The sequence below is a fragment of the Tachysurus vachellii genome, chromosome 5, assembly GCF_030014155.1.
Source record: "Tachysurus vachellii isolate PV-2020 chromosome 5, HZAU_Pvac_v1, whole genome shotgun sequence".
In the NCBI taxonomy this organism is placed as follows: Eukaryota; Metazoa; Chordata; class Actinopteri; order Siluriformes; family Bagridae; genus Tachysurus; species Tachysurus vachellii.
The window spans coordinates 6,735,055-6,751,275 of NC_083464.1; the positions used below are offsets into that span (position 1 = coordinate 6,735,055).

The 16,221-nt window shown below is 37.0% G+C and overlaps 1 long non-coding RNA gene across 1 annotated transcript; it reads left to right on the plus strand.

The window, feature by feature from the left end:
• Nucleotides 1-1,939: 1,939 nt before the first annotated feature.
• LOC132845548 (uncharacterized) lies at nt 1,940-15,622 on the plus strand. The gene is made up of 3 exons (XR_009648437.1): nt 1,940-2,334; nt 9,538-9,612; nt 13,674-15,622. It is a non-coding gene; the product is annotated as an uncharacterized LOC132845548 (long non-coding RNA).
• Nucleotides 15,623-16,221: the final 599 nt, after the last annotated feature.

Genomic DNA, 16,221 nt, shown 5'->3' on the forward strand with positions numbered 1-16,221 from the left:
ATCATAATGGGTCCCATGTGAGGTGCGGAGAGAAGCTTCACTTATGAGCAGAGGGTCATCATTCAATCACATATTCAAATCATTCATCTGCATGCTTGTGTCATTTGGTTTGACAGATTTAGAAGTACAGAGGAGTCTGGTAGTGCTAAAAGATGGGAGAAGAAGCGACTGGAAACAGCTAAGTTATGGCGGATGGACTCACATTTGTACTGTTGAGTTAAACTAACACTTTGTCCATCGTTCAATTAGTCAGGAGAGGTGCAGCTGGCATGAGCACCCGGCTCTCTAATGGAGGCCATTACTCTGGTTAAAGCGCTGTCTCTGCTTTGCCTCTGTTTGGATAGCAGGCGTTTTGAGGGAATATTCTCAGGGCTGGAATTATTAACAAATGTAATTACCTTTTTCCTCTGTTGAAGACTGTTAAATTAAGTCAATTCCCTCTTGCACCATCCTACATTACCCTCAGGTCATCTTTGAATGAAACTGCTTTAATGTTTAAAAAGATTACAATATCGCCAAAAAGATACAGGAACTTTTGGGTAGATGTTCCTAATTTCAGTCTGTTTATACTCATAACCTTATAAAACTAAACTTGGAAATTTGGAACGCAACCTAATACGAATATATTATCCGGAATGAAAGGATCATGCGATCTGAATAGATATGTACAGTATATGAACAGAAGAAACACTAGTTCAGTCAGGACTTTATTACCACCAAATTTCTATAATTTGGATTTTATTAATAAAGTCAGCACTCCATCTAACCCAGGAAGACCATGTTTGGTGCATAGATTTAACATGTTCATTCATTTTGCATGCTGTATATTGTTTTTAAATGAACATTCTCTATCCTTCTTTTAAAAAAGACCCCAGTTTGACTGATAGCATGTCCATTCAAATGTTCAAATCTTTCTAGAAGGTTAAAAGTCTAAACCTAAAGGATATACAGCATGATACAGCATTTTTTTAGGTGCCAGTTTTAATATTGGGCTCTTCTCTCTAAGTGCTTGAGCTCCATGAAGACAAACACAGATAGATTCATACTTACAACCAGGACAGCGTCTAGAGTTTCTAGACTTTTTTCACAACTGTCACTACCTCAACTGGACTTTTTGCACAGCATACTTTGCATATATACTTTAAAACTGCACACACACTGCACATATATGTACTTTATTCATAAGCAGTCATATTATATGCATTAGGTTACACACGATGCACTTCATGTGGCTTTATGTAGTTACTTTAAATCCTTAGCTATGTGTTGTTTTATGTAGCGCCATGCTCCTGGAGAAACGCTGTTTCATTTCACTATATACAGCGTCAGCTATATATGGTTAAAATGACAATAAATGCTTTCTGACTTGATTTGACTTCAGTTGATATCTCTGTATTCATATATCATCAGTCACTGTACTGTATTAATTTGTTTTTATATATATATTTATATTTAAATATTTTATTTATATTTATATATAATTTTTTATTATTTTATTTTTATTATTTCTTTTTATTTATAATATTTTCTGTACAGTCTGTATTTCTATTTTATTTATTTTGTTTTATTTTAAGTTCCATTTTTGACCCTGAATTTAAACTGGTCATTGAATTGGGAATGATGTTGTTTTTTTTTTAAAAAAAAATCCCTAGCTACTTATTCCTTCCAATTATGAACTTAAGAATCTGTAAAAGTGCCAGAGTTGAATAACGTTATGTTCTGCACATTTATATTTTGCACATAGAAATGCCTACTTCAAACTGAACAAATACAGGTAGAAAATTACTAAGCAAATACAGGTACAGATAGTGGCATTCCATTACAGCCTGACTAGCTGAGAAAAACTGATAAGTGTTTCTCGGAATAGCTTTTGCTTGTGCTTATTTTTCAGTTGTGACTAAAAAGGCCTGAAAGTACAACTCTGCATGCTTGTCTCCGTCTGGCCGTGTCACGCTCTCTTGCCTGCTGACGTGTAAAGTCTTGAAGACAGCATTTGTCTTGCTAATGGAAAGCAGACAAAACATTTTCACTGCTTGATAGCATCTGTTTGCAGAATCACCAGTCTTAAATGGATAAGAAGAGCCAAGCGAAGACTCAAAATGGAGAGGAGAAGAGGACAAGACACATTTCAGACAAGTGCTAATGAATGTAAACACGACAGCGATAAAAGCTGATGGCCGAGGCCCTGAAGAGAATTTTAAACCATTTTTCAAGCGTTTCTCGCCTAACACATTAGCCTTATCGTATTCATCATTGGACACGTGCAATGCTGGGAGAGAGAAAAAAAAGAACTCATACTGAGGACATGAAGGATCGTATTCTCATCACCCAAAGGTAAATGATGCTTAGCCTCAATCCTTTCATCTCACTAATGAAATCATTTAATTTCAGACTGTGATGTATTCTTTATTGATATTCTTTATTGATAAATAGCACTGAGTCTGCAAGGATTGGGCCAGCAGGGAATCCAACAGAAGGTTTGCGAGACAATAGAATTTTAGGCACCTATTCGGATTTTTTTTTCTTACTTCCACAAGTTCATGTTATATAAAACCTAACAAAGTGCGCTGAAATATAAAATGAATCCACAAGGCAGATAATCCACAAGGCAATGAGATATTAATCAGAACATTGTTGTAACTTTACGTAATAAGTTGCTAAATCAAAATAATGAGATATCTCGTCAAAATATTGACATCGTATATTGAAATCAGCTGAATATTGAATATAGTAAGTTAAAATAATGGCATGATGTCTTGAAAAAATGAAATATTAAGAGAAAATAACAACTAAGTACTTTTTTATTACAACTGTAATAAGTTTCTGTTCTCAGGTCACAATAACAGCTGTTCATACATACTGTACAACAGACATTTGCCAATGGTTTAAATTAAGGTTTTTATTTTTTTGCTGAATAATAAAAGAATAAATAAATAAATAAATAAACACTCAGTGTATTTCAATAGGTGAATTATCAAGTAATCAGGAGACTGCAGATAATATAAATAAAAAATAAATAAATAAATAAATAAATAAATAAATAAATAAATAAATAAATAAATAAATAAAAGTAAATTAAATTAAATTAAATTAAATTAAATTAAATTAAATTAAATTAAATTAAATTAAATTACATTACTTTAATTTTATTTAAATTAAATTAAATTAAATTAATTTAAATTAAATTATATTACATTAAATTAAATTAAATATTGATAGATACCATTATTATTATTATTATTATTATTATTATTATTATTATTATTATTATTATTATTATTATATTTAAATGGATCATTCCTATTTTACCACAATAATGGGACAATAATTATTATACTTTAGTATTTTTGGTACTTTTTCTAATCATTTATTGTTATCACTAATAAAAGCAATAAACAGTGGCTCTCTCACAAGCCTCCTTTCTTTTCTGTCTCTCAAAGTTAATAAGAAAAAATAAGAGACAAAGACGCAACTTGCTTTACCAGGAAAAGCAAAAAACTTCTCTGTCTCAAAGGCTTTTCCTATTTATATGGCACTAGAGAATCCTACCATAAACATAATATTCTTATAGAAAATATAGCAAGATTTTTTTGTAAGTTTACTATACAAGTCCCCAGGAATGAGCTTTCACTATATGAATATGTATTAATGTATTAAATAAATTCATATTAATGTATGAATTAAATGTGCACATTACCATTAACATGTCATTTAAATTACAGCCGGCACTACAATCAGAGTCACTCTTACTGAAAAAGAATCATTTTCTGACCAACCAGGATTGAGAACTCAACTGCGCCTCTATTTCCAGGTGTCACATGACCCCGAAGTCACATGATCACGAACACATAAGTCACAGTTGTATAGCACTTTCTGCATCTGTTGTGAGTTGTGACGTTGTATTTTACACCCATGCCATGCTCCTACACCATGCTTGTCTAGTTAATGTTTGTGTTTATACTACATAGTCGTTGTTTAAGTGTGTTGAAAACGTAAAATAAAATACCCCGAACTTGAGTCTGTCTCTAGCAGAATCCATGGCAACCTGCCAGCCAAGCTGCAACCGTGGTACTAGAAAATTTCGAATCATTTATTTCATATTTCTTTCATGCAATAAAACACCAGCAGCAACTTCTGGAAACACTTTTTATTTCACAATCAGAGGTGTTTCATGGCTTATCCTTAATGGTAACCATCTCCCAGTCAAACAAACTCTGTGACATTTTATTTACATAATTAGACCATAACTCTGTGCTAAATGGGCCCTGAAGCTCGACCCTTTGGCCTCTGCAGACCCTCATTTGTCAGGCCACACAGTGTTAGGGTGTGAAGCCGTCAGCACACCAGCAAAATGCACCATCTCTGATGGAGGTGTGGAGAGTGGGGAGAGTAGGGAGGAAGGGGGAGGAGAAGTCTGCGCTGCCTCCGTGCACCACCCTGTCCAGACCCTTCCGGCCGGAGGTTATGGCTTCCCAGCATCCCCCTTTACATCCGACGTTGTCTTGGACATTGTGAAAGGGCCGTTGTCCATGGCAACAGCTGATCTAACCACATTTCCTCCAGGGGAACCTGGCCTTTTCCTCAAACTCCACCTCTCCTTAGTCCAGCTGGGAAAAGAAAATATACAGTGTGCTGAAAGCAGGGCATGATGAAAGCATGAAGGACCCCTGAGACCCAGCAGCCGTTCTTCAACAACCTTCAACTCCATTTCAGATTTGTTTCTGACCTGTTTAATTTTGGTCCAGGAAATTATCAACGGAACAAAACACTGGAGTTTCTGTTTCCGATGCTGGTAAGGCACAGGAAATGAGGATCTGTATCACTCAAATCAAGCATCTAATTTGCTCAGTTTATAAAATACTGTATGCTTCTTTTAAGAAAGAGCTAACGCTAAAAAGAAAAGACATCTCAGCAACTTCTTTCTCCCCCCCCCACAATTACGTAAAAAAAGGAGGGACCTGATTGCTTATTTCCTGGCATGCCAATCAGGCAGTGATGATTGAATTTGCCCCATGGTGACCTGTCAGACACACTTGAGTGTTCCCTGCGCAAAGACAGCTCGAGTCTCAGGGGAAGTCATTTCTCATGCCCTCTTGATAAACATAACATACAAAGCCGGCATGTTGCAGGACCACCCAGTGAGAACCTGGCAGGCAGGCACTGACTGAGACTTTCATTTCAGCTTGGAAATGTTTATACAAAAATAAGCAGCGTATATGATAGCAATCATTCATATAGGCTGAGCGACAAAAGATAAATAAAGTGCTTGAGGAGAGACAGACAGTAGCTCTGCTGTAGGCCAAGCTCAGAGACGAGAAGGGGAAGAAATCTTATTCTGGAGGAAAAAGAAGAAGAAGAAGAAGAAGAAGAAGAAGAAGAAGAAGAAGAAGAAGAAGAAGAAGAATGAATCAATCAATCAATCAATCAATCAATCAATCAATCAATCAATTCAACCATTTAAAAAGCTTTATTTTGTACATTTTAGACTTTATTAATAAATAATTGTATTACTATATAGCTACTATAAAATTAGCAGTAATTGAACAATAAACACTTTATTGAAACATCATTATGCAAACCGCTGAGCATGCAATAATAATAACCTCAGTTCAAATCTTACCTTTGAATTACGGCCAAAATTTCATCATATGTTCTATAGTCTTAAGCAGTTTTGTGATTTTACACAAATGGGAGATAATAGATCCATTCATTGTATATACTAGTGTTTAGTCTGCAAAAAATGGCAACAAATAAAACATCTTATAATATAAATCACTAATACATTAAATATATGTGCAGATATTTTTGCTCCTTTCGATCTTGAAATCTTTTTTTTTTTCCGATCGACAAATCATTTTGATTCTAAATCAAGCCTTAAATTTATATTTTAATACAAATACAGACTTTATAGCAATACTATTTTTGTTTTTGTCTATTTTGGCTTGTGCATTGGGCATTACTTTCTCACACTTCCCGTGTTCTGGGTTCGAACCTGAGCTCAGATTACTCTCTGTGTGGTTACCTCTTGGTTCTCTAGTTTCTTTCCACTGTCCAGAAATAGGCTTGTGTCCCATGCTGAGTGAATGCCCTGTCATACCGGGATCTACCGAGACTGTGACCAATATAAAAGTCAATGTATTGAATATTGCTATAAATTAAAATCAAATTAAATGACATTTATTTGTACAGCACTTTTAACAATTGCCATTGTCTCAAAACAGCTTTTACAAAGGCATAAAAACAGAATAAAAATTGTAAAGTTTAAAAATAGATTACATTTTATGTCTAACATCTATCAATAAGATCTAGATTTATCATTTAGATGATGTATTAATTGTATTAATGTATTAATGAATTTATTCACTTAGCGATTCCACAATTCATCTCCCTGTCAGCTGATGTACGACAGGAGTTCATAAACTGGCATAAACTGGAGTAACGAGATGCTACTTCATAGCAGCTAATGGTCTAACATGGATAAGACAACTGGTCAATTAGGATATGTTTTTGTTATATACCCATACATTTAGGCATTCATTTAATGTAAATGTAGATCATGTGGTTAAGGCTTTGACTTGTTGATTGATAGGTCGGAGATACAGTAAAGCCTCCAGTGCCACTGTTGGGCACCCGAGCAAGGCCCTTAATGCCTGCTGTACTGCAGGGATGCTGTATCATGGCTGACCCTGTGCTCTGACCCCAACTTCATCCAAATAGACTAAAGAAGAAAGAATTTCACTGTGCTGTAATGTACAGTATAGGTAAAAAAAAAATAAAGGCTTCTTCTTCTAAAGGCAACTGCTTCCAACCTCTTTTGTATCATCTGGACACATTTTGCAAGGCCCAACTAATTTCCTATTGATTTTCTTTTGTTATGGATTATTGTCTTGGTTAAGGATAATTTCAACATGCTATTCCACGAGTAATCAAGACTCATTTCTGTATTGGCACTGATGTAATGGAAGGAATTTCCACTAGCTGTCCATACAGCTGAGTCATAATTGTATAAATAAATAAGGACTAAAGACCCACTTCTTCATTAAGCACTTTAAATGAGAGATTAATCCTGCACAGAAAATAATAACAACATAAAACCCTGTTTGTTTTCTTTTCTTTTCTGCTTGTCGACACAAACTACGGAAGCCCAAGTGCATGCTCTCTCTTTCTTTGTATGCAGAATCATGAGCATACATACACAACTTGGGACGCAACTTGACGTTGGCCGGTTGTATGGTCGACATGAACTAATTGGTCGGCATGACCTTAAGGACAACGTTTAATCGGTAGAGGTAGAAAGAGAAGTAAGGGTGTATTGTTGTGGGCACGACTGAGAAGAAATTGTGGCTAACATCTGGTTCAAACTGAATTTAAAGCATAACCTTTAAATTATCATTATCTTAAAAAAAACAATATTCACTCATTAAAGCATGAATCCCTATAACATTGATTTCCATGGTCATCTATTATACTTATACTTGCATTTTCATGTCCAACATCATTCACTCAACCCAATTACCTTTTTAATGTGAAATATACCACTAAACCATTATCTATTGGTAAACCATTTCTAGACTGGATTACTGCAATGCACTGCTGGCAGGTCTACCTATGAACGCAATCCGTCCTCTGCAAATGATCCAAAATGCAGCTTCCCGGCTTGTTTTCAACCTGCCAAAGTTCTCGCATACCACCCCGCTGCTGCGATCCCTCCACTGGCTTCCGGTAGCTGCACGCATCAGATTCAAAACACTGATGCTGGCCTACAAAGCCAAAAATGGACCAGCTCCCTCTTACCTCAAAGCCCTCATCACTCCTCGCACTGCAACCCGCACCCTCCGATCTACCAGCACTGCTCGACTGGTTCCACCATCTCTCAGGGTAAGAGACAAGTATACTACAAGACTCTTCTCTGTACTGGCACCGAGGTGGTGGAACGAACTTCCCCTAGAGGTCCGGACAGCTGAGTCACTGGCTATTTTCAACCGGCGGTTGAAGACCTACTTATTCAGGAAACACTTCAACTAGCTCTGGATAAGGGCGTCTGCCAAATGCTGTAAATGTAAATGTAAATGTAAATCTAGATTTCTTGAAGCTCACAGGATAAACAAAACTTGGTTCTTTAATTTCATTCATGTTGTAATATTAACGGAAGTGATCACTACACTATGGGTCAAATTATAGACAGATAAACAAATGAAAAAATATATAAATAAACAAAAATATAGATAAATTATAAACAAATTATTAGCATTAATACTCAAACGTAAAGTAAACATTAACCTTGAAATGCAATTAATCTCATCATGCCATTAGCATGGATGCTAGTTAACGACAGTTTGTTTATTTGCAAATTTTATGCTAAAAAAATGTATAACTTACTATAACTCGTAATAAGAGTCAAATGCAGCTGGTAGGAAAAAAAAGTTTGCAGAAAATATAAGATTGGGATTGTTTAACATATTTTTGACTCATTTTTGTTCAATTTAATGTATGCAAATTTCATTACGGTGTAAAAAAAAATCATTTTAAGTGTAAGAGGAATAAAATGGACATGCACATAAAATGCTAACTGTAGAGTTTTGCTATAGAGTATAACGTGTTACAATCATTAAATCACTAAATAATATTTAATTTACTTGTTTAAATTTAATTTCTGCCCAGAATTTATATTCGTATTTATATTCGTTTATAATTCATTCTATATTTCCTTGTACATCTTAATTTTTTATCTTTACAAAAGTGAAATGTAGTTGTATTTGGGAAATGTGGCTGTGTGTTGTTCGGGCTGACCTGAAGTCTTGTTCAGCCGTAACTCGTTTCCTGCTTTGTTATGACAGCGTAAACTCTGCTGAGGTTTGCAAGAGCTTGCTTTTATATCACCTGCAAGTTTGGGCAGAAAGTTTAGACTGCTGTGTCAGTGAGCATGGCAGTCCTGTCATGAAGTCTTGATGGGGAGGATTAGTCTGTCTGACAGATAACACACCTCTCCTATGGACGCATTGCTGTCTGTTTTTTTCCTCCCACCCATCTACCCGTGTTTCCTACACAAACCTACACAGACAGGATGTTCCACAGGCTGCATTTCCTGTCAGTTCAGACATTCAGGCTTACCTGCACCTTTTCTTTCTCCTTTTTTTTCTCAAAAGCCCACCAGCTGTGTTTTTATTCTACATGGCTTTGGAGTGAACAATAAACAAAGGCATACATGACTGTAATCTCATCTGCTATCATATCAGCCTTATTTGCTTTGGTTTAAAAAGGTATTAAATCTGTTTTTCCAACTGTAGCTGGGATTAGCAAGACTATTCTTTGGAGAGAGAGAAAAACCAGAAAAGAGAGAATGAGAGAAGGAGGAGGGGAAGGAGAGTGGCAGATAATCCTCCACTTCCTATCCAAAGAATCCTGTCGTGGAGTTTGATTATGAGAAGTGCTTTAATAATGAGCTGAACTGTGGTTACTTCCTCACTGTGGTTTACCACAAATATGTCTCAATCCCATCGCTCAGCTTCTATATATATTTTTTTCCATTTTTTTCAGGCATCGTCCTTCCCTACCCTGAAGGATAATTTGCACAGACAGATTTCCTCCTCACACAAACAGAGCTCAGCTGTGGTAATGTTTCTTGGTTTTTGTTGAATAAGTAGAACACTTCCTATGTGGGTATGGTGAACACAAAGGTAGCAATTATGACCAGGGAGAATTCACACACATGACACATGAGCAGCTGGGAATTTAACGCTTAATGTGTGTTTTATGTTTTGTTAATTGAGCCTGTGCACAGGCTTATAATGGAATAATGTGCTCTTTCACAAAAACAAACAAACAAACAAACATATAAATAAATAAATAAATAAATAAATAAATAAATAAATAAATAAATAAATAACATTAAAAAAATTTAAAAATATATTTATCAGCCAAGGAAAGTAAAAATATATAATATAAAAGTATATATATCTCCATTCATCCATTCATCCATCTTCTACTGCTTATTTGGGTATATATATATATATATATATATATATATAATTATTTATTTTTTTTTATTTCTTTTTTTACTTTCCTTGGCTGACCTGTTGGGTGTCTAGTTGGTAGTACGTAACTTTTTTATGAGTTTCCAAATTGTTGTATTGACTAAGCTGGATAGATAGATAGAAAGTGTGTGTACAGTATGTGTGTGTGTGTGTGTGTGTGTGTGTGTGTGTGTGTGTGTGTGTGTGTGTGTGTGTGTGTGTGAGAGAGAGAGAGAGAGAGAGAGAGAGAGAGAGAGAGAGAGAGAGAGAGAGAGATTTAAAAAGTGTACAGTATGATCAGAAATTTTACCAAATATTACCTTCATGACAGTGTTATCTGTCTAGTTAAAGATCAATAACTTGTTAAAAATGTTTAAGGTTATCAATATACTTTAAACATTCTATACAGTCAAATTTCATAAAATCAAATTTTCAGATCCCTGGACAGCAAACTCACCCTTGTTTTGGTGTTAATATGTTTGGTGTTAAATGTGTTAAATGACTTTTTTGTTTTTTTGTTTGTTTGTTTGTTTGTTTGTTTGTTTTTATGGTAGCCTAGTAGTTAAGGTGTTGGAGCAATGATTGGAAGGTTGTGAGTTTAAATCCCAGGACCAACAAGCTGCCACTACTGGGCTCCTTATCAAGGCCCTTAAACCCCCAATTGCTCAGTTGTATAAACTGTTTGATAAAATATTTGTAGAATTGCTCTGGAAAAGGTCGTCTGCCAAATGCCATAAATGTAATTGTTCTCCTTTATTTTTCACTTTTTTTTCACTTTTATTAGTCAAGTGTGATGGCAGTACCGTCTTGAAAAACAAAGAAGATTAAACAATAATTGAGCTCCACTAAAAAGAATCTGATCCACTGAGGACCTTCTTATAATGATAACACCAATCCTGATCCTCAGAAATCCAACAAAATATTATTCTGTAGTACTGCAAAATTGATGGATGGACGTTTGCCATTCTGCCATTTTCACTTAAGCCGTTCTCAACAAATCGCACCAGTAATTTGAATTATTGATGATATTCACTGCCAGTCAAATGTAGGTGTGGAGCCCTTTCTGTGAAATATTGATACAGGTTTTACTTGTGAGATGCAGAAATGTAGATATGCGCACATGTGGGCACCGGAGGCAAAGTCAAGGCTAACATACTGTAGCAAATAAGTAAATAAGTGATGAGCTAAAAGGGTTTGAAAAGGTTTCAGAGCATTAAATTACCAGTGTATGTACAATATAAGAATTTTAAAACCTTCACATAAGGAATGTATATTAAACCTGGATATACGTTACAGAATATATTGAATATTTAATTTTATACACTCACTCACTCACTCATTTTCTACCGCTTATCCGAACTACCTCGGGTCACGGGGAGCCTGTGCCTATCTCAGGCGTCATCAGGCATCAAGGCAGGATACACCCTGGACGGCGTGCCAACCCATCGCAGGGTGCACACACACACACACACACTCTCATTTACACACTACAGACAATTTTCCAGAGATGCCAATCAACCTACCATGCATGTCTTTGGACCGGGGGAGGAAACCGGAGTACCCAGAGGAAACCCCCGAGGCACGGGGAGAACATGCAAACTCCACACACACAAGGTGGAGGCAGGAATCGAACCCCCAACCCTGGAGGTGTGAGGCGAACGTGCTAACCACTAAGCCACCGTGCCCCCTAATTTTATACAAATTCAGAAAATTAAAATGTAGTTTGTTTGTTATATGTAATTGTGATTTTGAGCAGCTAAAGGATCGTCGCTCTAACGGCACGGAGTAAGGAATGAGAAATGTGTAAATGACTTCAGAAGAAGAACAATTTGAGTATGTTGAGATACATACAACTTTTGCACAAATTGATGCAAAAATGATACGCAGAATGGTATCCAAGCCCTGGGGATACACTGTTCACACAACACTAACTGGAAGAAAAAAGGAATTTATGTACGTATACACTATGTGAATGTGTGTGTGTGTATGTGTGTGTGTGTTTGTGAGTGTGTGTGGTGATAATGCTGCTGTTGCAACTCATGTGGTTGGAATGGACAACTGAATGGGACAAAAAAGCTATGATTCCCACTGCTGAAAGCTTAGAAAAGCAGGCAGCAGCTGCTGGTGTTGGATGTCAAGGGAAGAGAACGATTGCAGGCCAAAATATTCAGAGTTGTAAGCTAAAGGATCCAGTGGTGGTGGTGGGTGTGTGTGTGTGTGTTTGTGTGTGTGTGTGTGTGTGTGTTATATGGCAGGTTTAGGAGGCACAGCAGGGGAGAGCTCAACACTCAGCTGCTGCACTCCAGAAGATCAGGTAAGCCATGTGGTTCATGAAGGCCTGATGGGGAAAGTCAAAAGGCAGGTCTTCTTCATGTACAGACTTTCATGCTGAGAATTTTACATAGATAAAAAAAAAAGATTTTATATTCAATTCCCTGTCACTAACGAAAAATCATAGACAAGCTGCTAAAACACAGTCAAAGACGGTCAAGATGGTTTCTGAGCTTTGTGTCACCTATACCCAGTGTTGGGCATTAACGTGTTACTGTAACGCAGTTACTTTTGACAGTAACTAATACTCTAACATGTTACTTTTTAAATAAAGTAACTCCATTACCGTTACTATATGGTGCGTTTGTCCGTTACTTTTTTAAATTAATTCATTTTGGTTGAAGTATAGCCTACAGGGGGTCATGGTGGCTTAGTGGTTAGCATGTTCGCCTCACACCTCCAGGGTTGGGGGTTCGATTCCCGCCTCCACCTTGTGTGTGTGGAGTTTGCATGTTCTCCCCGTGCCTCTGGGGTTTCCTCCGGGTACTCCGGTTTCCTCCCCCGGTCCAAAGACATGCATGGTAGGTTGATTGGCATCTCTGGAAAATTGTCCGTAGTGTGTGATTGTGTGAGTGAATGAGAGTGTGTGTGTGTGCCCTGCGATGGGTTGGCACTCCGTCCAGGGTGTATCCTGCCTTGATGCCCGATGACGCCTGAGATAGGCACAGGCTCCCCGTGACCCGAGGTAGTTCGGATAAGCAGTAGAAAGTGAGTGAGTGTCCACTTGGGAAGTTTCACCTTCTTATGTTTTATGAGCTGGTTTCAGCACTTCAACAATCAACAGTCAGTAGATTTATTGTCATAAGAAACATATTATTGTCATATACCTACCTACCATGCATGTCTTTGGACCAGGGGAGGAAACCGGAGTACCCGGAGGAAACCCCCGAGGCACGGGGAGAACATGCAAACTCCACACACACAAGGCGGAGGTGGGAATCGAACCCCGACCCTGGAGGTGTGAGGCGAACGTGCTAACCACTAAGCCACCGTGCCCCCCCAGAAGGGAACCTCATTTACCAAATTTATTAGAAATGTATTTAAATACAATTACTGTAGTGAATGTACCAGCTCATTATTGCCCACCTCTGACTGTCAGGTACAGTATGTAACATCGCAAGCCTGTTTGTTGTATGCATATACTGTAGTATGTGTTTGTTGTGTGACTCAAAAATAATTTCAATCACCAGCGAAAAATTCTGTAGTAAGATAATAACAGCTTACTTCCTTTGAAAACATCTCAATAATTGGCAGCGATTAATGCTTTTGTTTCACTTACAAAAAAAAAATCAGCTATGCATGTAGTTGTTCCTTGTTCTTTTATTTCAGATGGATAATACTGAGCTGGGAAACTTCAGCAGCAGGTAGCATCCTTCCTTTGTGGACATCATTTGCCTGCTACACTGGTAATTCTCATTAAATTGTTCAGATATTATGCATTGCAACCCGAAGACACAGTGACGGGTGAAATAATAATCAGTTGCGCCTGATTCCTGTGTGGCAGAGGGCCTTTAGAGTAGGAACATAATTAAATTAACCTCAAAGGAACAGGGACGTTCTCGTGGCATGCATGCAGAGCCTCCGGTGATTAGCCCATCGATTTATTAAAATGTACAGAGCTGCTTTATTGTGGGTGGTTTGTTTACTTACTTTTTTGAGACAAGAGGATTTGTCTGAAGGAGTTAATTAGGGTTTTTTTTCCGTCTTGGAGACTCTGGCAGTCAGGAGGTGGGTGGAGTCCTAGGGAGTTTTTGATGCCATCTTTGGCTGTGGAAAAGTTGAAATCATTGAAGTATTATCAGATTTATTTATCTGCATTATCTTGGTCAGTGTCATAGTGGATCAGGGGCCTATCCTGGGAATACTGAGCATGAGAAGGAATGCATGCCAGCCCTATCACTATTCACACCTAGAGGCAATTTAGTATAGCAAGTCTACTCACCTGGATGATTTTGGAAGATAGAAGGAAAACACAGAATCTAGAGGAAAACTTCACAGGCTTAAGGAGGACAAACACAATTCCATGCAGACAGCAACACAAGGTCAGGACATAACCGGGGTCTCTGGTGCTCTGAGGCGACCTGGCAGATCATAATCACAGAATTCATTTAGACGAAACAGGAAGATAAAATTCCTTGTGACTCGACTTCAAGGAAAAAACAGTTATATTTGGAAGCATATCTAGAAGCACAAATCTGGAGCAAATCATTTTCCTTTTGTCATCAAATAGTCAGTGGACAAGGTTAAATGTGTTTAGAATTATGTCTATTCTGTGGAGGCCCCGGGCTCCGTTCGCTAGGTTCATCCACGGGTCAGAGTCCATCACCTCGAGACGTTCAGGATGTGGCTGAGAAACAAGCTGGTGACAAACTCTTCCCTCAGGATATCCTGCCACATGTCTGGTTGTAGGTCTGAAAAAAAACCTTGCATCATAGCTCCTACAGTGTCAGACATGGGAATTGCACATGGCGTAGGCAGGGGATTCTATTGCGCTGGTAGTGATATACTGTATTTTTTATGAAGGTGTTGTGGGCTGAAGTGTATGAGGGAAAGGTCCCAGGTTACAGTGTTATTTGTTAAAAAGTTTCTCAGTTTCACACTTTATCAGCAGAGTTACCAGTTGTGAGCTGACTCATAGTGGGTTGTGGAACATATCAGATGCTTATAGAGTCTGCAACCATGAAGGAATTTTTCCATTGTGCTGATTTATTTATGTAAGCTTGACCAGAAAGGCAAACGATTATTAGCATAAATCTATATTTTGCAGTAAATCACAGCCATTAAACAGTATACTGTAATTCTGATTCTGTATGTTGATGCTTTACCTCAGGAGGTTTTTGTCTAATGACTGTCAAAAAATAATCACAACTTCTAAATTTTTTTTTTTATTGCATGATTTATTACATGTAAAATGATCCATTTCAGACATTCATGTATATTCCATAACGATCCATGACATGGAATGTTTGTGATGTCTGCTAAACTGGCAAACGACAAATGGGGCAATTTTCTGTTCACTATATATGACTTTGCATGTAAGAATTGAAATTCAATTCAATTTTATTTCTAATGCGATTTAAATAATAGAAATTTTAACAAAGCGGCTTCACAGGAATATAAAAAAATATATATTTTTTTTTTACAATTTATATTTATCCCTAACGAGCAAGCCAGAGGTGACAGTGGTGAGGAAAAACTTCCCGAGACAATGTAAGGAAAAAACCTAGCGAGGATCCAGACTCAAAATGGAAACCATCTTCATCTGGGTGACACCGGAGAGTGCAACATGCAAATGTGAATTTTCTGTTTATATGTAACACATACAAAAATACAAAAAAAAAAAAAAAAAAAAAATGTACTGCATGTTCTTTTTCGATGTACTACAATGTTGACTTTTCCCAGTAAACTTTTACCTCTAAATAGCTCACTGTTTGACAAAACAATTCAGATAGACAAAACTGATATTCTTGTATAGTATGGAGTCATTTAATCATTTTGACCGGCTCGGCTCATAAAAAAAATAAAAAAAAAAAAACGTGGCATTGATCATTGTTGTGATGTCCCATGAAACACTTGTGACAATTGCATTGCAGTTTAGAGAATGTTAAGACAACAAATTAGCCAAATCGCCTGAGGAAAAACTTTTTTATTCGATTAAAAATTAGGCTTTAAATTTAATACAATTATTCAATACAGCTAGTCATGGAGTTACTAATGAGATGCGTACCGACGACCCCATCGTAACTAGAAAATATCGAACCATGACCTAACCTAGTCATGAGTCTTAAAGAATGGTAATCAGTATGTGGATAATATACTGTAATTTGTTCAGTAAATAATCCTATCTACCAGGTGCGATTCTAGGGTCAGAGCTTTA